The sequence below is a fragment of the Sciurus carolinensis genome, chromosome 3 (assembly GCF_902686445.1).
Source record: "Sciurus carolinensis chromosome 3, mSciCar1.2, whole genome shotgun sequence".
NCBI lineage: Eukaryota > Metazoa > Chordata > Mammalia > Rodentia > Sciuridae > Sciurus > Sciurus carolinensis.
In genome coordinates this window covers 7,902,629-7,927,162 of record NC_062215.1, presented here as the reverse complement: position 1 = coordinate 7,927,162, position 24,534 = coordinate 7,902,629, and the positions used below count along the sequence as shown (strand labels likewise).

Genomic DNA, 24,534 nt, shown 5'->3' with positions numbered 1-24,534 from the left:
ATGGATCTGCTGAAACCCATCTGCGTCCCAAATGATGTCTGCAGAATAGAGCACGCGTTCCTTGCCCCAGAGAACACCCTCCTAATTCTGAAGGCGGGCTGCATGTGAGACGTCCTTCCTGCCACAGCCCTCCTCCAGGTCCTCACGGGCACTTGGAGTTGGGACAGGGTCCCAGCGCCAAGCTCCTGGCAGGGAGCAGCAGCCATCCTGATGCTGCAGCTGCCCCACAGGAAGGACAAGGGCCATGAGGAGCAGAGATGCCCCCAAGCATGGGACCAACCAGAGGAGGCCGCTGCCAGCCGGCTGGATATCCAGTGTGGTCAGGAGGCACCGCCAGGACCCGGGTATTTCTCAGGGCCCATGCACTTGTCTTAATTCCACTTTAAGAAAAAAAAGACACGCGCTTTTAGGCTGAAGAAAATGTTGTAATGTGTCTTATTCATCTATATGAGCTCCTACCAATACAGGTGTAAAAGTCAAACTTCTGATATTATTTTACTTGGGAAGGGGCCCAAGAAGGCTAACTTGCCCTGGGGCCACACCAATCAGAACCTCTGAGCAGCCTGGGAGGAAGGGCCAGGGCACTTGGGTACCTTACAAAGCACTGGAGACAGCCCCCTGGCCACCTTCTCCTCAGCCCTGAAGATGGAGCCACTGTCCCCAGAAACCAGGACAACAGACTCCACCTTGCCCCAGAAATCTCCTGCTGCCAAGAAACTCTTACAATTATGTCCCTTTCAGAAAGGGATCTTAATCAATCTTAAGGCCAGGGCGCTGGAGACCGGGGAGCTGGGTAACGTCAAACACAGGTGCTCCTGAAGTTACAGCACAGCCACGTCCCAACAAGCCCGTGGTGTTGAAAACAGCGTGGACTGACTACGCACTGGACACAGCTGGACGCTCGCCCTCAGCAAGCCAGGGCACCTGGGACCCAGGGCTGACTGGGAAGTGAGCCCGCAGCCACTGCCCCGTGCCTCGGACACGACCGAGGACCACAGCACACGGTGCTGGCCCAGGGAAAGACCCAAATCCAAGTCTACCGCAGGCAGGGCATTTCTGTACCAGGTGAGGTGGAAAACCCCAAGAAGATCACAAGTCAGGGGCCACCTGTCGAAGAAACTCCGAGTCCTGTGCTGGGACAAGCCATGTCTTGAAGCTCCTGTGCTCCCTTGAGCTATTGTGTCCTGTGGCAAGAGTCCCACACCACACACCCCACCGCTTGACAGCATTTTCAAGTGTACAACCCAGCACAGTACAGCCATCGCCAGCAGCTAGCTCTGGGACATGCCATCTCGCCAAAGGAAACTCCAGACCCACCCACCAGTTACCCCTGCTCCCCTCCCCAGCCCCGGGCCACCATGAATCTACTTTCACCATGTTGTGGTTTGGATAGGAAGCATACCCAAAAACCTATCAGGTATTGGAAATTCCAATACTATAGTATAGTTCCAATACTATCAGGTATTGGAAACCTGATAGTCAATGAAGACTGTTCAGAGGTGAGCTGATTAGATAATGGGAGCTGTAAGCCCATTGGTGGATTAATCCATTCGACGGATGAATGAACTGGATGAATTACGGTGTCGTCGCTGAAAGCAGGCGGGGCACGGCTGGAGGAAGGAGTCACTGGGGACGTCCTCCCCTGGCCTCTCCTCTCCCTCTGCTTCCCGGCCTCCCTGAGCGGCTTTCCTCTGCTGCACCTTCCGCCATGACTGCTGCCTCACCTCAGGTCCAGAGCAACGGAGTCGGCTGACCATGGATGGAGCCTCCAAAACCAGGAGCCAAAATAAACTTTTCCTTCTCTAAGTTGTTCGTGTCAGGCATTTTGGTTGCAGAAATGGAAAGCTAACACACAACCTGTGATCAGCCTCCCTGGGCATCTCATGGGCAGGACTCAGGCAGCAGGTGGCCCCTGGCTGGCTTCTGTCTCTGAGCCTGAGGTCTCCATGGTTCCTGCCTGTTGCCACCCGTCAGTGCCTCATTCCTTCCTGTGGCTGCAGAACACCCCACTACGTGCCAGCCTTCCTGTTTTTCTCCTCCTGTAGGTGTGGAAGCCCAGGTGAGGGAAAGCTGAAACCACATGACTGACATGAGTTCAACTAGGCAGAAGCAGGGAGCCACAGCGCCCACGGGATGCACAAAGTCAGATCCACACACAAATGAACATTCCCCCCGGCTCAGCCCTCCTGTCCTCCCCTGTAACTTCAGCCAGTGCCCCGGGGCTTCCTGAGGCAGCCAGGTGGACTCATCTCCCCTGGCGTGGGGTGAACTGGCCCTTCGCCTGAGGCTGTGACCTACACTGGCGGCTGCTGGGCCTGGTCCCTCTTTGCTGGGAAGAGGAGGGTGAAACTGGGAGATCCCCAAGAGGAAGGTAGGGACAGGAGGAAGAGAGGCTTCACCTTCGATCTGAGGGTGTCTAGGAGCATTAAGACCAGTGGCCTCGGCAGAGTCACCTGCCACTTGCTCACCTTCCTGACCTTTCCGTCTCCTCCTCTCACAACAGCAATCCTCTAGGAGGCTCCTTGGTGATAAGAGCTCGGCCACACCCACACACGAGAGAAGGGCTGTGAACGAGCAGAGAGGGCAGGGTGGGAGAAGATGACCCACTTGGACCTTGTCCCCAATGCCTGGAAAGCAAAAGATCACTTTTTTAAAAAAATGAGAGCTTTCCTTTGAAGTTCGGGGCGATAAACCAAGGAAGAGTGTGAGGCCCAGGAGACGGAGAGCAAGCCGACAGCTCACCCCACCGAGCAGGGCCACAGGTGGCCACTGCTCCCACCTGCACACATCTGGCTGGGCACCTGGCCGAGGGACCAGGCATCAGAGGCACATTTTTCCTTTGTGCCCCAACCTCACCAGGGTCTCCAGGAACTAAGGGTGATGACCACCAGCCCGGAGACTCAAGTCAGAACAGGTGATCCTGCTATTTTAAAAAGCTACCTGCAATGTATCGCTCAGGGTGAAAATCTCCAGAGCCCAAGGCCCAGCGTTAGGTGCTAGTTAATAAGCACTGGCCGCCCTGCTCACCGGTCCCTGAGCACCTTTAGAGTCATCAAGGTGGGTGTGGCACAGGAAGACGGCACAGGTGTCAACATGGAAGAAGTGGGACAGACACCCTGAGTGGTTCTATGCAGCTGCAGGACACTGGGCAAGACCTTACGGGCGACACTGGACATGCTTCATCTTAAGGCCGCTTCAACCTTGCAGATCGGATGCTCTTCGATCTGAGGGTGTCTGGGAGCATTAAGCCCAGTGGCCTCGGCAGAGTCACCTGCCTCTTGCTCACCTTCCTGACCTTTCCGTCTCCTCCTCTCACACCAGTAATCCTCTAGGAGGCTCCTTGGTGATAAGAGCTCGGCCACACCCACCACGGCCGTGTGTACACATGTGCGCACATGCACACGCACCCACGCTCTGCAACTGCACTTGGCAATTCTCTAGCCAGGGCAATTGGTGGCTCTGAGGCCAGGCCATCGGCAAGGGGAGGACAATGCCGCTTTTCTCTTTGGAGGGCTGTTTGCTTAACACTCCGACATCCCCAGACTGTGCTGGGTTAAGAAAGGAAGATGGCTTTTCAGCGGCTGGAAGGAATCCCAGACAGACGGCCCAATCCTGCGAGACTCTCCCCGTGCCCGGCGGTCCTTCCAGGATGGGGAGGCAGGAGCAGAGAGCAGAAGGGCAGAGAGCCACATGGAAAGCGGGTCCTCCAGGGCCACCAAGCAAGCCTGGAGACTTGAGTCTCTCCTTTGAGCACGTCCCAAAATTCCTCACTCCACTCTGCGTGTGGGAATCCAGGGGACAGAGCGTTCTGACGCTGCAGCTGTGTGTCAGGCAGGTCCAAGAGCAGATCTGATGTCTTCAAAGGTTCAGGACGTGGAGCTTGAGAACAGAGTAAGGAGAAAGCAGAGGCCAGGATACACCGGCACAGCGCGAGGCTCCACACACGGGGACACTACTCCGGCCAAGCCCTGCTAGCCACTGGCCAGGAACCCGCCCACCCCAGCAGCTCACCTGCTGCAAACCAAACTCCCCACACCCTTGTCCGGTGCCACTTCCACCCTGTTACCAAGACACCCAGGGTGACCAAAAGGTAAACGGAGGGGAAACCTGCTTCAGAGCCTCAGTCACATCACAGGGTTAAATGAAGTTAGCACCCTTCTCCCAACAAGTCCCTTCACAAGCCACGGTACTCACTCCACAGCACCTGCGTGAGAAGGTGGAAAATGAAAACGAAAGACTGAAGAAAAAAGCGGGAATCCAGCCACTCCAAAACGACAATTCTGCCAACCCCAACAGGGACCGGGGATAAGAGATCACCAGGTGTGTCAGAGCATGACCGGGAGCTGGAATTCACCACGTGTTCTGAAAACCAAATCTGACTGAAGAAGTAGCAGAGGGGACCCCCAGGGTGTCTCCAGAGATGGCAGCAGAGAAAATCACCCACCCTCCCCGTCAGAAGCCCAGCCTGCTTAACCAAAGTCCCCCACTCAAGTCCACTTGGAGCTGAAGCCAGCAGCTCCCATGTCTCCCTCCTGCAGCCTCCTGGTCTCCCGATGAGCAATCAGCAGACTCCTCAGGGCCAGGTGACTCCTTGTCACCCCCAGAAACCCCGTGTGCTCTTCCACCGGGCCCCAGGCCTCGCTGCCCAAGCTCCGTGGAGGCTGACTTTCCAAGCACCACCAAGGGCGAGCCAGGGCCCTGCTGTCCCTGTTCACCACCCAGATGGCTCATCTCACACCTCTTCCTCCACCTCTGACTGTGAACTTGGGAAGCCTGGGGCTATTCCACTTTCTCCCCCAGGCCAGACATTCAGCAGGAGCTTGCTAAACGAATAAACGGCCCCTCCCTCCCTGTCTCCTTCCACAGGAGTGGGGATGGCTGCAAGAGGCCTGCAAAGAAGAATCAATGGATTTTTTTTATTTTTGGATACAATGGCCTTAAACATCAGTTGAAAGGGAGCCCTCTCCCACAGCCTGGCGAGGGTCGCCAGCTCCTCAGACCCTCCCTCAGCAGGGCTGGAGCAGCGTGATGGGAGACTCAACCCTTCCTGTCAAGAGTAGGGCTGGACCACGTTCCAATCTTCCACTTACTTTAATTGCCAGGAAACAGACCTCCTGTCTGTCATTATGACTTAATTAAGCCACAAGCGCCCGGAAGGAGGCGGCCAGGTCCTTAAAACTGGCTGGGAAGGTGGAAAGCCAGGTCAGGGAGCCTGGGCAGGAAGCACTGAAGACAAGACATGGCTGGGACCCCAAGTGCAACCCCACCCTCCAGCTCAGCCTGGGTTCCCGTTAACCCATTCACTGCCTGGCAGTCACCAGCCGGGACCACGAAGTCCAGGGAAAAGTGGGTGGTGGCCACTTTCGGAAACGTTACCCTGAGCAAAGGAAGATACAAAAGACCAGGTGTGTCACTCCATTCACAGGAAATGTTCCCAAAAGGCCGATTTGCAGAGACAGAAGCAGATCTGCGGTTGCCCAGGGCTGACCAGGGGCAGAGCCGCAGAGCAACAGGAGGGAAGTCCTGGGGTGGACAGAAATGTCTCAAAACTCTCTGGTGGCGATGGCTGTAAAACTACCAGCTGACTGCGATTCACAGAACTGCGCGTTCACAACAGGTGGGTTCACAGTATGTGAATTACAACTCAATCAAGCTGGCTTAAAAGCAGGGCGTTGGGGGAAGGTTTATGATCAGACAGGCAGCTCAGTGGGAAAAGAATAAAGCATCCTCTGGAGCCCGTTGCCTTTACCAGCTCTACCAGGAGTAGCCCTTGTCCCTGGACTCTGGGGACCCCAGCAGAGAGTCAGGGGACTGGAAAAAGGATGGGCCTCAAGATCAGACAGAAGGAGCCCCCAGCTGTTTGGTGGTGGATATATCCCCACCATCCAGCCTTGACCTTGACTTTCTCACCTGTGGAAAGATGCTAAACAGATGCAATGAATGCAGATGCTTTCGAAATGCAAAGCTGCTTTAAAAAAACAAATCTGATTTAAATAGTAGAATGTCAGGCATCTGCTCTGCTTCATGAAAGTCCCCTCCTCAAATTGACCCAGAGTTCAAATGAGCATCTCCCACCTGCTTCCACCTGCTCACATAAAGCATGGGACAAGGGCTTGTTACAGGCAGGCAGTCACCTTTACTTGGGTCCTGTCCATTCAGCAGGTACTGACAGAAAGCTTGGCAGTTGATGGCATTGTGCTCTGTAGTTTGGGGCACAAAGTAAATAAAGAGCGCTGTTTCCAGTTTACGACCTTGTCCATACACTTAATAAGCAAGTCGAGGTAACTGAGGACCCTCACAGCCATGGCCTGGAAACTGGTGATGAGAAGCCGGAAGGTGGAGCCCAGGTGGCGGCAGCATCTGGGAAGGACTTGTCCGACCTTCCCCGTCAGCGGGCTGGTTTAAAACCCAGGCTCTCTCACAGCCGTTAGGCCAGGCAAGAGCCTCAACATCCCGCCACGCCAGGAAAGTCAGACCAAAGCGGGGATCCCTCCTAGAACTGGGTAAGGAGGAAAGAATGCCACAGAGCCTGGCACAGGGAGGGAGCTCAGGAATCATCGGGTGACGTGCCCCCGGGGCGAGCAGTAGGAGGAGGGCGTTGGGGTGCAAGAACACCGAGCAAGCGCGGCTGGCTGCCTGGGGCCGGGAGAGACCCCCTCACAGAAGAGCGTCTTCTGCATCTCCTCTAAGAGACCTCCAGCTAGTCGGGGCAAGCTCTGCTCTCCTTGCTCCCTCCTCAGCTGAGGGTTCCCCACCCACAAAGAGGCCCCGCTAGGCGGCCTGACCCAGGCAGTTACTGGGGAAGACAGGTCCTTTCCTCCAGGGAAGGAACAGGTCCTGCTGGCTCCGTCTTTGCCCTAGTGGTTGTCCTCCTGAGCCCAGGTGGAAAGCAGACCAGCAGGGACACTAAGGGAGGACAGGGATGGGCCAAAAGGGAAACGGAAAACCCCAGCACCGGGCCAGCTGGGAACCCGAACTGGGCCTGGGCCACCCCCAGGAGAGGGGGGAGAGCTGCAGATGCTGCTCCCCAGACGGCAAAGGGCGAGCCCTCCTCCCCCAGGAGGGCCTGTAGCCTTGGCCTCTCTCCTCACATTCAGAAAATGCCAATCAGTTGCTCCAAAAACTCTGGCCAGACCTCAGGTGGCAGGTAGCAGGGACCACGTCTTTTGACCTGGGGATGGAGCTCTGGTCTTTTCGAGTTGGATGGAGCCATGCTGGCAAGTGAGTGACCTTGAGCTGAGTCATCTGATCTGTGTGCCCAGCAGGCTCTGCCACTTTAAAGCAAGGACAAAGGACCGCGACCCTCCAAGGCTGTCAGGAAGGCTAACGTGACCCTGGGACGGAGCGCCACTACCCTCACTGGTGCTATCCCTTGGCGCCTGCCCAGCCCCAGATCATGCAAGCACGGCCAGCAGCAGCCTGACCTCCCACGTCGGGGCCGGCCCTCCATCCATCCTCCTGCACTAGCCCTCGGGGACACCAGCACGATAGCGCCTCCCCAGCCTCCCTCAAGGAACGGAGCCGATAAGAAAGACGTGGCCCCAGACCCGGTCCAGACCGCGGTGCGCTGGGACCAGCCACCCTGACACTTCCATCAAGCTAGGTGTCCGTCTCCTCCAGTCCCTCTAGGCGCCCAGGTTCCCTGCACAGAGGTGGCAATTCCACAGTGTCCTCCTGACCGCCACACCCCCGCCCAGGCCGCCCCAAACAAAGGTGCTGTTCTCCCTGCTCTTCGGGGTCACCGCGTTTTGGTCAGACCTGGGCTTGTTTTCTTTCCGCGCGGGCCCATCTTGGCTTGCCTCCCCAGGCCCCGCCACCCCCAGGAGACAAACCCTGCATTGTTTCCACAGACCTAATAAATGGCATCGCTCCCCCACCTCCTGCCACCAACCCACTAGCCCTCCCAGCCTTTCCTGTCTGAAGTCTCCCTGTGCTGTGTCCCCGTCCCCCAGGAAAGAACAGGAATCATTCATTGAAGGGGGAGAAACACAGCCCAGAGGTGCCCCCTGCCCCCGCCACCGTCCAGGGAAAGGCAGCGTCGCTGGGCTTGAACAGCCAGCCCCTTCCTGCAGCTCCCATGCGGCAGCAACTGGCGGCATGGATGACCAAAAGGACACACCTGCCATCAGCAAGCCTCCTCCCCAACCTCCAAACGTCAACCATGAAAGAGGTGGACAGGCAGAGTGGCCCCCTCCCCCACTGCCAGCTCTGGTGCCCGGGAAGGGGCCCCCTTCTCCTGGGTCACCGGAAGGTGGGGTGCACCAGCGTGCAGGTGCCACAAGCCCAAATAAGACACACCCATCGTCCCACCCAAACACGGGCTGGTGCCTGGGCTGCTCTGGCCTCACGAGGTTCCTGAGTCTGCAAGACGGTCCCCAGAGCCTCCAGGTTTGGAAGGTGAGCAAGAAGTCAGGGGACAGCAGCCACGGAACCGCCTGGGTCACCAGCTGCGGGCCAGACGTGGCCTTCAGCACTGCCCACTCACCGACTGCCTACTGGGGCAGATGAAGGAGCAAAGCCAACCACCTCTGAGCACCGTGATGGATCCCAACCGCCCTGCCTGCCTCTCGCTACCCTCAAGAAGGCTGTATGGGCCAAATGGACCTGGAGGCAGGTCCCCATGGCCACCCCTGCAAGATCCCACCCTCCCCAGGCAGGGTGGAAGGTCAGGGTGACCCGCAAATCAGGGCAGGAGGGACTTGAGCCACAGGGAGACAGGCGAGGCCATGCACTCTCATGCAGGCATCCCAGGGCACGCAGCCGCTGTACTTTTTAGAGCTGGACAGAGCCTTGGGAGTGCGTCGCGGGTATTTCACCTAGAAAATAAAACAGGCGCAGAGAGAAGGAGACATTTGTAAGATCGCCTGTGGAAGAAATACCGAGCAACGACCAAGGCCCATAACATTCAAACTTCGGTCCAATGTGACTCTCGGCCTCCTCCTTGACACGACCAATAAGCTGCAACCTCTCCGTGAGGCAGGAAGCAGGCCCTGAATACCCACCTGTTAGGAAAAGGTGAGAAGGGACCAGGCACACCTGGAGAGGCACCACCTGCCAGGGGTGACTGGGCGGCAGGGAGCCAGAACCCGTCCTTCCCTATTCCCACCTTCTGTGTGACACCCTCTGGACGACACGGTCCCTGTGGTGTGGGAGTCCCTGGAGACTGTTCCGGATCCCGTGCTTGGCAGTGGCTTCAGCGCGGTCATCCTCATGTTTTAGATCCGATCCAGGAAATGGAGAACGAAGGGGCCTGGCCTCCTTGTCGGATGGGGCTGCTGTTCCCCAAGTCTAGCATTCACCCCTCTTCCCACACCCCATCCCTGGCTCCCCCTCCCAGACAAGCACCTGGCTCCTCCCTGCTGCGCTGCTCCTCTGGCCAACCCTCCCCTGTGGGATGCCACAAGACTGAGGGTCCACAGAACTGAGGGAGGGAGCGGGCTTACCTCTCCCACAGCCTGCGTTGAGCTACAGCCTGAATTCCCCAAACCACTCTCCCTCCCACCCGCCTTGCACCCAAACACCTGCAGGCAGCCACAGCACTGTCTGACCCTGGCTCCACCTCCCGCGGGCTGTGTGTCTGCAGAACCCAGAAGCCTCTCCCAGGGGTGACATGCTCCCTAACGTCCCTCCTCTCCCACCTCCCGGCATTTCAGGCAGGCTGGGGAAGGACCTCAGGTCCTGTGGTGGGATGAGGTGGGCTTGGCCAGACGAGGGGTGGTCCAGAACCCTCTTGCTGATGGAGCATGGGCCCACCCACCCGGCAGCTCTCCTGTGTGAACAGGAACCCTGGGCTCGGCCGTGAAGCCCTTCTGGAAAGGTCCTTCTCACAACTGCGGCTGAACCTGCACCCCACCCCACTGAAGGAGGCACAGAGGTACACAGAACCGGACGCAGGAGCCCCCGCCACTCCAGGGTCCTGCCCAGCACACATACATCGATACCAGGGCCCAACACGCCTCCCGAGAAGCCACAGCGAGAGGAGAGGGGCACACGTTAGGGCTGGGGCAGGGCTAGGGTTCCTCTCTCTAGGAGGTCAGTGGGAGGGTCCTCCTGGACCAGTATTCCAGCAAGGTCCCCAAAGCCAGCTTGTCTGCTGTAGCAGCCAGGTGGCTCCCTCCCAGCCCACACCCAGTGGGCACAGGCTCAGTCTCTGTCACCAGAGGTATGTGCTGAGCCCTCCAGAGACACCCACCAGGAGGGACAGGGAACCACCAAGAACACACACCTTCACGCACCTGAACCTAAGTGGCTGACTCCCAGGCAGCACCAGGTGAAGAGGCAATGGACTCTGGGCAGAGACCTCAAACATCGCTGGGTAACCTTAGGGAAGTCACTTTCCCTCTCTGAGCCTTGCAAAGATGTCATAAGATTAAGCGAGAGGCTGATACAACCTTTGGCACTTAGATGGTCAACAAACAGTAGTCTGATGCCCTTCTCTCACCATGGCCAATCACAGAGTTCTGGTTTATAGGACTGAGCAAAACCCTATCCCATGAATGATCCAGAGTATTCCAGAGGTAGGGCTACATACACGCAGGGGCTCCCCACATTGCTCTGCACCCCAGATGTGCACCCAGGGTTCTAAGTGGCCCAGAGTCCCTGAGATCATGACTCTTGCAAACACACATGGCCAGAGCCTGGCGCGTGGAATCGGGGAATCTTTGTCTATCCACATAAGTAATGGGGTGGGGGACCCTGGGGATTCTCCCTGGTGAGCCAAGACCAACTTGCTAAAGAGGAGGGAGGAGGAACGTGGGATCCTCTATCTGATGGAAGAGGGGCTCTCGCCAGCCCTGCGCCCAGATTTCCCGTAAAACCCCAGCGATAAGATAATAAGCTGCCGCTGTCCGGCGGCAAGGCCAACACGGACCCCCTTCTCCTGTTTGCTCAGACCCCCGGTCTCCAACACAAAGTCTTTATTGGTCTCACTGCGGGGGTGAAAATAAAGGGGGTTTTGTCCTCCTCCTACCCCCCTACCCTGGGGCTGAGCGAGTTTATCTGACACTGCAACAGTCTTTGTAAACCGAGTGTCCCGGGATAAACGTTCCCTTAAGAGTCCCTTGGCCTGGGACAGAGGGACCCTCTCCAGAGGAGAATGGGGAGCTTGTTCCGGATGGTCTTTTAATGGGGAGGGGGGGCGTCACCAGGACAGGCCTCCAGCACACTCACAGAGCTCTCTCTGTCCCCGGCGACAATGGAGGCGATTCTTAAAGACACGGATGCTGAAAGAGGGAAGGGAGGTTTTTTTTTTTTTCCTAAGGGGAGAGGAGGGCGTTCAGGGTGGGAAGGAGGCGGGGGAGTGGCCCAGAACAATCCGGACTGTGACAAGGCATCTCTGTGCCTGGGAGCCACGGCAGGGCCAGCACACGCAGCCCCACAGAGAAGGCTGGATCTGGGTCTCCTGGCGGTGTCTGCTCGGCAGCGGCTGGTTCGCATCCCAAATCCAAGAGGTGAACCTCCCGGCACACAAGAAAGAACTGCATCCTGCCCAAAAGGAAGGGCTTGAGCACTTGGTTCTGAAGCTCTACCTCTGAAGGCAGTTTGAGCCCCGGCGCATGCCCTGAAGGGGTAAGCAGGCGCCCCCAAGCCTGCAGATAAGTAATGCTCTCCGAACCTCAGGGAAAAGGAGCGCTCAGCCTTCCAACTCGCTTATTTTGGTACAAGGGCACCGTATAAAAAGACATCCCAAGCCGGGTAATTACACCTGTAATGCCAGGGGCTGGCGAGGCTGAGATAGGAGGATCTCGAGTTCAAAGCCAGCCTCAGCAATTGAGCAAAGTCCTAAGTAACTTAGGGGGACCCTGTCTCAAAATGAAGTACAAAAACAGGCTGGGGATGTGGCTCAGTGGTTAAGCGTTTCAGGGTTCAATCCCTGGCACCCAAAAAGAAAGACATCCCACACTGTCATGGATGATTCCCCGGCAGGACCATTTCTGTTTGATCGAGGACTTTTCCAGGGAGCTGAGCGGTGCTGCTGCCGGAGCTGGGCGTCTGCAGAAGACCCCGCCTTCCTCCTCCCCTGCCTTGCTCATGTCCAGGTGCAGGACTTGAGGGAAAGGAGGAGACACCTCCTGCACTAATATGAACCAAGGCATCAGCTGGTTCCAAAGCATAGAAAGGAAGCTGAGGCCCAAGGTGGGTGCCACGTGCCTGAAGGCAAGTGACAAGGACGAGACGAGGAAGAATCAGGGACCTGTGGATAGAAATCCAGAATCAGGGGCTGACAGCATGCAGTTCTCAGGACCATGCCAAGCAAGGGCCTGAAACACCCGCAGAGAGGAAGATGTGTCTGGGTTACCGAGTCAGAGCCTGCTGACCCAGCTCCAAGGTGACCACAGTCACATGCCAGTCAAACAGCAGCACAGCATGGGCCTCCCTCCCACCTGCAGAGTCACCAGGTACACATCCAGGCTTTCCTGAGGTCAGCATCAGGTCAGGTGCTGAAATCACAGAATGGACATGCCTGGCTCGTGACAGTATGCACAGTTAGAAAGTTGTGCAAAAACGGAGCTAGCGCCCTACGACTGGGTGAGTTTATTCACATATCGCTTGCACATCTGCTGGATAAGAGTGATGGGTTCAATGTCACCTCCAAAGCCAAGGATCACAGCCTATGTGCCGGGAGAGGAAGGAAAGGAGGAGATGGAAGGCGTGGCCCAAGAGGGAAGGAGAACCTGTCAAGATACTGGGGATAGGGCTGAGCCAAGCCCATTCCAGACCCTAGGAAGGAAGAGCCAGAGGGCGTCACCTGCCCCCTTTCCCCACACCTCACTCCTGTCTGTGCGCTGGAGCCAACGGAAATTCCTGGGTTCACTCATCGTATTTGCCTTGCTCACCAAAGTTGCACACCACCCTTACGTAAGTTGTCCCACGTAAGCCAAGGAAGCCACAATCCAAATTCTAACTTCTTAGAAAAAAAAGCCAAAATGGGAGATGGACCTCCTGCCTAGAGGGTGGACACTTCCTTCCCCCAATTAAACCCAGTGACATCAGAGCAGAGCTACAGCCCAAGCAGACAGAGCCACTAAGCCAGGAGTTTAGGCTTGAGCCAGAGGGGGAGGGGAAGTGGGGGAGGAAGGGATTCGAGATTCAGTTTCCCTGGTCCAGTGAACAAGGCATCCTCCAGTTCCAAGGCCCAGAAGCTCCACTCCTCATCCTCCCAGTCACTTCCATTTAAAGGTTCTGCATATGAAGGGCAGAGCACAGGGCAGCTGCCCAGATCTTGGTTCAGCATTCGGTGCTTCTCCCCATCTCAGGCATAACACGGGAAGAGCAAGCCTAGCAGTGGGTCTCTTCTGGAGGCTCAGCTCAGGCCGCGAGTGCTCTACACAGCAACATCCTGCTCAACGGAGAGACACAGGTCCTCCTGGAGGACTGAGCACAACACTTCTGTGGAACGCCTTATGATGGGTCTGTCTGCCTCCCAGACCACTGCAACACCTGCATCCAATCTCACAAGCCTTTTTATTGATTATTGAGGATGCTGGGAGACACCCCCCAGGATCGTCACACTCACAGGGGATGTAGGATGTGAATACGATGCCTAGCAAGCCCACACTCTAGCAACCCATGTGGGGTGCACACACCTCCAAAGCAAATGGTGTGGGCCATGCACAGGCTTGGAAGGCAAGTAGACTGGACCCTGGCTCCCCCACCCGCCCGTCGGGAAAGCAAGTGCAATTACCTACAGTTCTCCAAACCAGATTTCACACCCACAGGGAGGAACCTGAGAGTAGCAAACAGAAGAGTTAAACTGGGGCGGGGGCGTCTTGAACCTGGGGGGCCACTGGTGAGCGCTTCTCATGGAGGAGACTCCAGTTAGTGAACCTTGCCCTCGGCTTTGGTGTTCGTCACCTTCACGCTGACATGCTGTCTCATCTGCAGGGAGAGCCAACTCTCCTCCCAGAACCACTTCTAAAAGGGGGCAGGTCTCTACTCTGAGAAGGCAGAGGAAAGAAACACTGTTTAAAGCTTCCAGTAGGTTCCTCGGAGGTAACGAAAAAGAGGCATCACAGCAATAGAAACAGGATGACATTCGTTTATGTGTGACTTCTGGCACTTTCCACAGGAGACGGGGAGCCCAGCTTGCAGCCAGAAACTAGGTGGATGCAGTCATGTGCCCACCTGGAAAGAGATCAAGATCTGGTTCTGCACAGACCAGCAGGGGGACTTGGCACAAGTAACCCAAGCACCGGGATCCTCAGCTTCCCAGTCTGGTGAATGGGGCAATACCAAGCACAGTGGCTAGCACTCCTCCTGGGACATACGGCCTTGTGGTACATGATAAGCACCCCTCTCCTCCCACCCATTTCAGCCCCTGAAAAGGCCATTCCTATTCAAGCTTAGACAGAAATAATCCGCCACCATGACAATGAGATTTTTTGCCCCCCCCTGCAACAACAGCAAACAAGGACAGCTGGTCGTACCTGCCAGAGCAGCATGGCTTCCTCCAAGAGCTCACACAACCCATGATCGTGAGTCACTACTCCTCAAACAAAGCCTACCTGTGTAGCCAGAGGACAAAGCAAGCAATATTGAGTCCCCCACCCTGAACTCAGCAGCCTGGAGATCAAAGCCGCCTCTCTCACATGGAGCGCCCAGAAGCGTCCTTCCCCTGGCACATGAATGTGTGAACACAGAAGAGCCATCTAGAATAAATTCGCCTGTGTGTTCGCTCCCAGACCAGCTCTGGGTCTGGCCTCCCTGGCCCGCTGGCTGCCAAACACAGAAGCCCAGAAGTCTGCCCAAATCCATCGCCCTCCGCTCCTGTCTCCAGGCCTTTCACACCAGGAAAGGAACAAAATCTGCCTCCCCGGAGCAGGCCGGGAGCAACACCATTAGTCCACAGGTGTTCAAAATGAGGTAACATGTTTTCCTTTCTTTGAAGAAATTCCAGGTAAGAGGTGCTGTTCCAAGCATCAAGTTGCTATGCCACTGACAATTCTGTCACCAGAACCAGTCACGGGCGATCAACTGCAAGGCTGGATTTAGCAACCCAAGAGCCAAATTGCCAGCTCTCTGATGGAGTAAGAAGATGTCCCCTTGCCAAAAGAGACTCGGGCTCAGAGGGTCAGAGGAATGACCTGCTGCGGTTCTTTTGTTTGCCAGCTTTTACCGAATGTGAACTTGTCCCAGACACTCTCCTAGGAATCAGGCAGACACAACTAGTTCCCTGCCTCAGACACACGCACGCTGGTGCAGCATCCAGTAGTCCAGCAAATTCACAGGAACACATGGTGAGACCTGCCTGCATCCACCCCACTTCCTGAGGGCCTTCACGTCCCTTTGCAGAATCCTGGTGGCTCTCGGAAGGGACGCTGCCTTCACCCACAGAGCCAGCTGTGAAGCCACAGGAGAGCCAATCAATGCACCCCATCCCCTCACCACGGCTGAAGGTCCAAGAGTGGGTGTAGCCCCAGGGTCAGCTCTCAGGGACGCACAGAAGAACCGCAGAGGCGGGAGGTCCTGCAAATACTGCTGCCCCTTCTGACTCCCTGAGGAAGTCACCTTAAGGATGAAGTTACACAGGACAGGACGAAAAGAGCTGGAGAAAAAGACCAACAAATCACAACCCCCACATTCCTCAGTCATGGGGACGATCACAACTCTTGATGCTGCAAGTTGGTTCAAGCTGATTTCTCTGGAACCTACGACTGAAAGCAACCAGGCTCATCAGACGCTGTGAGTGAGGAACTGACCCACAGGGACACACAGTCAGACAACGATGGTGACCGATCCCCGCTCTGAACCACGGCCCCATCCTCAAAGCTACGTGACCTTGGGGATGTTCCTTGACACTTCTAAGCCCCGAATTCCCACTGATAACAACACTGACGTCCCAACCTTACAATTAAGCCCCGACCTTTCAATCCTGTGAATACATCAAGAAACTGAGGCAGGTGCCTTAAAACAGGTTGGAAATCATAATCTAGGGCTTATAGCTGTGATTATATTATCATATCAATATTACTATGTTCTTAGTATAGAATCACAGGTTATATACTGTATTTAAGTTTCGACAGGGATCCGCATCAGGGACAATGGGGCAAAACAGCTTCAGGGATGTAAAGACTGAAGCCCCTTCTCTGAGCCCCACATCTCCTTCCAGCTAGAACCCTGACGACAGGCAGAGGGCGCTGGCTGGGGAACCCTTCCCCAGGGAAGGAAGTGGGTCAGGTCCCTATTTCAGAGACAAGCACAGGGCGCGGTGGGCAGGTGGACCCGGGAACACAGTCACACTGACACCTTCGCCAGGCTGAGGTCCTACAGAGGACCAGTGTGCCAGGGGTCTTGGAAAAGGGGGATTGTGCCTGTCCCGTCACAATCGGTGGAGGAGGTGGGGCAGGATGAAGGAAGACATTGAAGGAGAGGAAGACAGACACCCAGGAAAGGCCCAACAGCCCACGGGTCAGGCCGGAATGAGAACAGGTCAGTCTCGGCTCCTGGGTGAACTGAGAAATGTAATTAAAACCCCAAACACCTGAGCTTCCCGGCAGGCTTGCCAAGGACCACAGATTCCCTAAGACTCAGAAAGACCTCCCTCGGCCCAACTCCGGGGCCCTAACCAAGTCTGGACTGAAGGTGCATGAGGAGGGGTCAGCGGGAGACATCCCTCCCCTCCAGAGAGAAGAGAGTCGCTTGGGAGCGTCCAGCCAAGCGCAGGAAAAACAGCCTCACTTCCAACTACTTAATTTTAAGAGTAAAAAAAGAAATACATCAGTGAAAAAAGTTAAAATAGAAAAGATCACATTTGCAGCAGCTCCAAAGGCCCCTTTCCTCTCGCCAGGAATGAGAAGGTGCAGAGAGGCTGTGAGAGCCACAGAGAGACAGACACAGTCCCCCAGGGCCAGGGAAGCCACTTACTGCAAATGCCTGGTCCCCCTGGAGGAGGGACCCCTGGGACTTCCAATCCCAGCCCAGGACAGAAAGCCCTAGAAGGAAGGCAATCACCCCAACCCAGCCTTGACCCGGCTCTCCAGGGGGCTGCATGGAAACCTGAGAGCTAGCTCACAACACAGCTCCAGGATGCAGTCTTATGCCACTTGACTGCAGAGAAGGGTTCTCTACTTAAACATAACGTTTAAATTATATACAGGTACACACACACACACATCCATCCATCCCACTTCCAGCAAACTTCATGGATGAAAATCTGAGCCTGCAGGACACGTTTGCAGAGAAGATTCACCCTAGAGTTCTCTCAAATCAGGGTCCTAATCACCATCCTCCTGGCCCCTTCTCCAACCAACACCTCCAAAATGCCCACTTCCCACGGTGTGGAGTTAGGGTCTGCAGGCGAGTTCCGCTGGGTCTCCCGGCCTCCCTTCACCCTCCCGCACCTTAACACCCTCCTCTGTGACAGGGAACATATGTGGGTACTTCCTCAGGCCCAGGGTGATTTCAGGTGGGACAGTTTAAATAACTGGGAGCTCGGGAACAGGCTGACCACCCAACCTCCTAATTTAGAAGGAAGAGCGGCACCTTCAGAGCTTCATCTGCTCCTCGGTTCCTGGGCATTGACTCCCAATGGAGGCTACTCCTCAAAGCCAAAAGCACCCCACAACCAGGAGGTGGCGGGAGGAGAGCTGTGTGCACACAGGGTGATGCCACCTTGACAAGGAAGGGAAAACAGCCAGGACAGCGTGGGTCCACCGAGGGGACACCATGCTGGGCAAACAAGGCAGACAGCGGAAGACAAGCACTGCACGGGTCCCCGGGCGCAAGGTCCCTAAAATGTCAAACGCCTAGAGACAGAAAGAAGAAGGTGGCTGCCGGGGACCGGGGAGGAGAAATGGGGACTTCTTGCTTCAGGGGTCCAGGGTTTCAGTTGGGAAGACAGAGGTCTTCAAGGTGGACGTGGTAAAACTAAGCAACGTACCTCAAGCTGCCAGAACCGTACACTTAAAAATGATCAGGGTGGTCAGTTTTGTTTTATATATGTTGTTGCAATTAAAAAACAGTTCACATTTTAAAAAATGAGTTAAGTGAGGGAGACAACTGTAGAGGCAATAATCAAGTCAAGCTCGTTAGGGTTTCGCTCCTGAAGAGGTGGTCCCCAAAGGCCAGCCTCTCAGGCATCTTCATTTCCATGCATGAAGCCCAGCAGACCCCCTCCTTCGGCAGAGACTACCCCTCCTCACGTCACCCTTTGATTGGCACCAAAGACCACTCAAGACCACATGCGTAAGAACCACAGGGGTTGCACCAGTATCTAAGAAGCATCCAGCAGGCACTCAATATTTGCAAAATTAAAGAGAGAGGAAGTCAGTAGGCACCTGGCTGGGGGGAAAAAGCACACCCTGAGATCCCCAAGCAATCGCCAGGTAGAACCTCTGGTCAGACAGGGATGGTCCTTCCTGGCCTGTCCTACCTGGGCCTCTCAGTCCAGGGAAGCATAGGAAAGTAAGTGGCAAATATGAAATGAGAGTAATTACAATGCACTAATTGAAGTAATAATAATAGCTGGAAATTCAACAGGAGTGGCACAAGCAGATGGGGGAGGAAGGAGAGAAGGGAAGTGGGAGGTCCTGGGAATGGGACCGATCGACTTAGGAGCACGTAGGACTATGGCCTGACGCATCCCATTACTGTGAATGATCACAATGCACCAACGCAAATTTCTTTTCAAATAAAGTGAAGTGATGTTCAGGACCCTCTTTTTAGGTAAAAGAAACGAAGCTGAAAACCATCAAAATAAAACCGTAATGAATCAGCACCATCCAAACTGTTGGGCGGCGTGTGCTCGCAGCCCATTGGATCCCGGAGCTTTAGAACCACAGGACTGCAGTCCCTCATGATCAGCCCAAGCACAACCACCTCACTTGAACCACACGCAAAGACGCCCGGTTTCAAGACTTCTGTGCAAAAACCTGTACCAACACACCAAATATGGGAGGAGGTGATGATTCACGTTGCAGAAAGAATTCTTGGACAGGAACCTGCCACTTCAGCATTCTTGCTGGCTGCAAGATCCCGCCAGGCCTCCCGGGCATCACGTAATCAACCAAGGTTGGTTTTGTGCAGACTTTTTATTTTTTCAGGGTAAACCTACTTGGTGGAGCCCCAGCGATTTTGAATAGGGTGTCCTTAGCTAATGGCGTGGCTGAAAGGAAGACGTTCATGTGGGATCACTCCTGTCCTCTCAAAGTCAGCTGCAGACATCTTCACAGGAAGAGGGGATGCTAACTTGGACCCTGTCTACTCCATGATAACAGTGACATTGCCTGGGACGATGGCGGCCAGAAATAGAAGTGATCTGCACACACACGCCAGCAAGCTAATGCACCAGGAAGCAGCGGGTAAGCGGCAGCTCCCAAGCTCCAGGGCACTCACATTCCCGAGGGGAAGGACTGCTGCAGATCTGACTCTGAAGTTCCTTTCTCACTCACCCCAATGCAGCAACATCTGTCTCGACCAAGGACAAAGGACACCTGGCCTCATGACGTCTAGGTAAAAACCTGCACTAACAAACCTCGTATGTGCAACTGGTAGACCAGGCCAGGTGGGGGTCAGCCAAGAAGGCTTCCTGGAAGAGGGAAGAGAGCATGTGGTTGGGCAAGCTCCAGGGGCGGGGGAAGACTCAATTTAGGCTTGAGCTGACCAAGAATCAGTCAACTCCCTGTTTCTCAAAGTGTCCAACTCTATCTGTATGGGCTGCAGAACGACGAAAACCGGGAACCCCAAGCAGCCTCCCCAGCCTCAGACAAATAAAAATGGAAGCTCTATCGACAGGTTCTCCAAGCAACTCACTCTCAAGCCACCAGCAGACAACAATCCATGGGAACAACGAGAAGTATCCCAAAGTGAGGATTCTGAACGGGGCCCACGTGGATCCGCAAAGAGCTGCGGCTTCTGGGAGAGGAGGGCCCTCGGGAGTCGTGGAGGAGAGAGACAAGCCAGGTGGAGGGAGCAGCGCCCTCTCCCCTGGGAGCTAGCTGATTACCAAGGATGCCTGCTCCACAGTGTGTGAGGACAGCTTGGTTGGAATGGTTGTTTTCCCGTTTACAAGCAGTGGGAAGCTTGGGAGTGCCCACAGCAGAGACCAAAGGCCAAGTCCAGGCATCCAGACCCTGGCAGAAGCAGAAACTACCTGGACAACAGGAGGGTGCTCTACGGAGATTTAAGTCATCTGAAGACTTCTGGACCCCAAGCAAACATGACCACACTCTGTGCAGGCGACCACTCCACTTTGGAAAAGACAGCAAGGAGATTATCTGCGGGGTTTAATGGGCCAACGGCTTAGGCTCACGTGGTCTCTTTGTTGCAGGACGCAGAAGACCAGGTGAGGGGCAACCAGAAAGGCTTCCTGGAGGAAGGGATCGAGCTCTGTGGTTGGCTAGATTTCAAGGGCCCATTTAGGCTGTCACTGCCAAGAATCAGCCTTCTTGGGGTTTCCTAAACTTCTCATAGCACTCTCTTGTGCAAAGACCCTGGGCCAGCTACATTCCCAAGCGCCTCTGTGCTGGCTCTTCTCACCCCAAGTCCCCCACCCCTCCAGACAAAGAGAGCCCCTAAAGAAAAGGGGAGTCCCATCTTCACCCAAGATTACCCAACAACACCCTCGATCCATTCCAAGGCGAGGGCAAGAACCCATGTTCCTTCGCTCTGCCCAGATGACCAGGAAGTGCGGCATGGTTGGGTTTGCACACTGAGCACCCTGACACACCTGCGGCGTGAGTCACCCGCGCAGGCATCGCATGGCGTACTTGTCAACCGCAGAGCAGCCTGCTCTCACGCACACCAGATGACATCCATCTACCTACCCCTCAGAGACGTGTTGGGACAGATTAGGTAATAACCCAATTTTTACTCAACCACATTCCCAGTGGAGGTTTGGAGAGAGAGAAGGGGAGACACAGACGGTTTCCTGCTTATGGTCAGAGTTCCTCCAGGCCCTGGAGAGGTCTGATCTGACGACTCAGTAGTTGCTATCATTCAAGAGGGGGCGAGTTAACCTGAGGAGGAAGGTGGAGAGGCCATCTCAATTTTAAACCTTCTCCAGAACAGGGACCATCTACTGTGTCCCTCTCTGCCTCTGCTTTTACAAGAGGCATTGTAGGATCAGGGATTAGACGCTGCACCAGAAAAGTATATTAGTGGGACCACCAGCGGAATGTCAGTAAGGACAATGGGTAAGTATAAGCATTGTATTAATATTAATGTCCTCCATCTGGTCCGTGCACAGGGGACGTGTCAAATGTTAACAAGTGGGGAGCTAGTAAAGGATACGGAGGAAATCTGGGTACAATTTTTGCAACTTTCCTGTAAATCTAGATTTATATCAAAATCAAGTTACTTTTTAAGAAAAGATAACATTTAAATCTAGTTGCTTACTTAACACTAAATCTACAGTATTGCTAAACCAATTCACACCAGTACTGCAGGCAAATTCTAAGTTATTCTCATACCAATGCTAACCAATTCTTTGATGTAGAGGAAAAAGAACTGGAAAAAACCCTACATTCACTCAGCAGTCATGTCTTCTCCCTGAGATGCAGGCACACCATCAACTGCAGACCTGATTCTGAATTAAAGGAAAAATAGCAAGTTCTGGGGCTTTTCCACGGGGCAACAGCCAAAATGTGGACAGATCCTATGCACAAAAGGAGACTCAACAATGCCTTACCTCTGGGGGTGAAAGTTTGGAAATACCTTAGTGTCCAACGATGGGGGAATTAGCAAGTAAATTACAGTTCAACACCTGCGGTGCAACACAGTATCACAGAATCATGGCATGGGGAGACATTTAAATAAAATCAAGGGGGAAAATGAGCCGGAAACAAAGCAGTGCAAATTACAAGGTTTCGCCAGTAAGGAAATAAGCTCATTTTTTTACTGTGGGAGCTGGATTTCTTTCTTCCTTTTGCACCTTTTTGGTAGCTTTCTGTAAAAAGACAATGGATGGGGAGAAGCGGTGGTGCTGTGGGTCACTGGTCACAGGGCAGTTTCAATAGCTCCTGTCCCAGGGTGAGCTTGAGCAGAAAACTGGGCAGGGGGAGGGTGGGGAAGTGCCCTGGGATCATGCTGCACCAACCTGGGCAGCTCCAGGGAGCCAGGTGGGGCCAGAGGCAGCTGAGGCCCCAGCTTCTGGGAGAGGGGCACATATTAATATAACTCACCATTTTTTCTTCCTTTACTGCTCCCTCTGCCTGCCTGAGCAGGTGCTCACTAGAGGTGCCAGAACCCTGTGCACTGACCAAGGAAGATCCCTGACCACTTGTAGTTTCCTATGCAGGAGGGACTTGGTGGTGGAAAATAGATCATCACCAACAGGTTCCAAATGAGAACCTAGAGGCTGCAGATGGGTTTGGGGTACAGGAGGGAATCCCACAGCTAGGAAAGCATCTCCAGGAAACCATTTTCAGGGGCAGGGTCCTGGAGTTGAAGTCAAGTGTCAAGGAAGGAGAAGGAGAAAGAACCCTGATTGATCTGTACATTGAAGTGACAGGTCCTAGATGGCTGCCTCAAACTGGGCAGGCACAAAAGAACAAGGAGAGAAGGAAACTGTTCATGCACAAATGGTTTGCTTTCAGTTCAGGACTCAAGACTTAACCCCCCTCCCATACTGGCCAAGAAACCTTCTATTAACAAATTGTCGGGGAGGAAAAAGGAGTGAGGGGGGTAGCAGGTGGACTCAATGGAACTAATTCCTGTCATCTCCCACCCATTCAGAAAGCATGTCCACACCCTGGGCAACGGCACCCGCCTGGCTTCCATTGAGGGTGGCCCTACTGAAAGTACATTCAGCAGACACCCCTGCCCCCTCCAAGCCCCAGTTATTGACCCCAGTGCCTTCTCCAAGAGCTGCGTCCCAGCAGCACCCTGAGTCGCCAGTGGGCAGACGCCAGGAGCTCATGAGCACAGTGCTCCCAAACTAACGGGACCCGGAGAGCGACCAAGCAAAAAGGCAAGTGCCAGGTCGAAGCAGGTGCACAAGGACGCCGGACGCTGGGCGCTCCCTCCAGCTAAGGCTCTGTCCCGCAGGGCAGCCAAAGGTTTGGCAGCGCAGGGATCTGAAGGATGATAACCAAGAATGTCAGGGTGGGGGTGGTCGCTGTTCACTGCAACCTGAGAGAATACGAGAATACGCTCCGCCTAGAGGCAGAGGGATGACAAAAAAGAGCTCCGAGAAGAGACCTACCAAGAGACACGGGGTGAGGCGGGGGCAGGAGGAGCAAATCAAATCCCCTTCACCGAACCGAAAGGAAACTTACCTCCAGCTGAGCAACCGATTGTTAGGTAGAAGGAATCAATCCGCGAAGGAGAGGCGGTCCTGGGTCTTCCAAGCCCAGCTGATACGCGCCAAGTAATCCACGTTAGGGAGCCCCCATCTCTTTCCCCACTGTCCATTCAAGACCAAAGCGCCGCCAACCCCCACCGACTCTCCACCGCGGAGATGGCAAGGGTCCCCAAGCGGCTGCCTCGCGGTCCCCAGGGGTGGGCGCGCGCCGCAGGCACAGGCCAGGCGCCGGGGGGCCCAGATGAGCGCACCCCGCCTGCTTTCGCTGGGAGAGCAGCGGTCCTGGACTCATCTCTTCGCCTTTCATCCCTGCGCATCGCCCTCGTGAACCCACAGTTTGCGTTGGAAAAATCCCTCTGCCAGTCCAGGAACGCGCCGCAGGCATATCCTCTCTCGGCCTCAGGTTTGTAAGTCCGCGGGGCCCGGGCAGCCTGGAGTGGGCACCCATTAGACGGGAGAGTGCCTGCGGAGAAGGGCCGAGCCGAAAAAGCCAGCTGCCGCGGCCGCGTCCGCGTCCTGCCTCCTGCCTTAGAGAGCCCTAGCCAACACGCGCGACTGCGCCGCCTCTGAGCTCTGCCGGCGCTCGGGCCATTCGACCTTTTTATACCATCGAACTATAAGGGGGCGGGGTGGCGGGGCGGGGCAGGGCCGTACGGCTTGCTGGGAGTTGTAGTTTTGTCTTCCTGATCCGTACAAACCCTGGGCACCGAGGATTGGCAGGGGTTTGCCACAGCAGCTATCCTCCCTCGTCCCCTTCCTCCGTGAACAAAGCTGGAACTCCAGACCCAACGATAGTTGGATTGGGTCTATTCTTGCCTTTGTGCATAAGGTGGGTCACACCTGCCCCTACGTGCAGCCCAGGACCATAAACCTTGGTAGCTCTGGAGTCGAATCCAGTTGAGCTGCAAGCGCTGCCTAGCCACTAGGCAGCTCTGTGACCTACCGATCTGGCACGGATAGGGATGTTAGTACCTGCTTCGGCAGGGCTGTGGTGGTGAGCCAGCGCTGTCCACACAGCCCCTGGTCCAAACAGTGTGGCCTGATCCACCTTCTTTATAGTGAACAATTGCCCTACGTTGGTTATGTGCTTCAGGACACCCCTCCACGACCCAGTTGCTAGCTGGAGTCCCTCCCAGATTAAAATTCTGGAGCTGCCACTGCCCTTCTTCCACCTTAGGTTTCTGCGTGCACCTTCTCATTCACCCAGCGCCTGCTGCCAAACACCTGCAGACACTGGATCATGCAGGCAGGAGTCCTCCCTCCAGCAGCCCAGTCAGGTGAGAGGAGGAAGCAGC

The 24,534-nt window shown here is 55.2% G+C and overlaps 1 long non-coding RNA gene across 1 annotated transcript in view; it reads right to left on the bottom strand.

The window, feature by feature from the left end:
• Positions 1-23,788, bottom strand: part of LOC124980349 (uncharacterized) — a 142,823-nt gene extending 119,035 nt beyond the window's left edge. Inside the window, exon 1 of the long non-coding RNA XR_007107784.1 lies at positions 23,214-23,788. This is a non-coding gene — a long non-coding RNA (uncharacterized LOC124980349). The remainder of the gene's footprint in view (positions 1-23,213) is intronic.
• Between the last annotated feature and the right edge of the window lie 746 nt (positions 23,789-24,534).